Source organism: Priapulus caudatus, unplaced genomic scaffold (genome assembly GCF_000485595.1).
Source record: "Priapulus caudatus unplaced genomic scaffold, Priapulus_caudatus-5.0.1 Scaffold2083, whole genome shotgun sequence".
In the NCBI taxonomy this organism is placed as follows: domain Eukaryota; kingdom Metazoa; phylum Priapulida; class Priapulimorpha; order Priapulimorphida; family Priapulidae; genus Priapulus; species Priapulus caudatus.
This window is the reverse complement of record NW_014579144.1, coordinates 41,279-41,780: the sequence shown is the minus strand read 5'-3', so window position 1 is coordinate 41,780 and position 502 is coordinate 41,279.

Below are 502 nucleotides of genomic sequence, written 5' to 3'. Positions count from 1 at the left end.
AAGAAGAAGAAGAAAAAAAAAGAAGAGGAAAAAGAAGAAGAAAAAGAAGAAGACGAAGACGAAGAAGAAGAACAATAATAAGAAGAAGAAGCAGAAGAAGCAGAAGCAGACGAATGTGTACTTACCTGAGCGTTGATCTCTGTCGCTTTCACTCTCTACGTAGGGACTGTGGATGCAATACTGGTGGGGCGGCTACACGTATATATACGATGACGGAGCCCGTCTGACACGCATACCTCATCTCCGTCATCACAGTAAAATCTCTACCCAGCGCGATTCTCTCCGCATAGCGACATGCTCGCGTGTTTTCGCTTTCAGGCACGAGACCCATATTTTGCCAACGCGTGCTTGAATAATTCATATAGGAATAATACTGGCTATCGTGTGGCCGATGTCCGATGCGGGCCGGTGGGCCTACATGTAGGTTACGTCCTCGCTAAATATGACCTTGGACAATACTTTATCACGAAATCCGTTAATGTTTAAATCGTGTGCGCTGTGT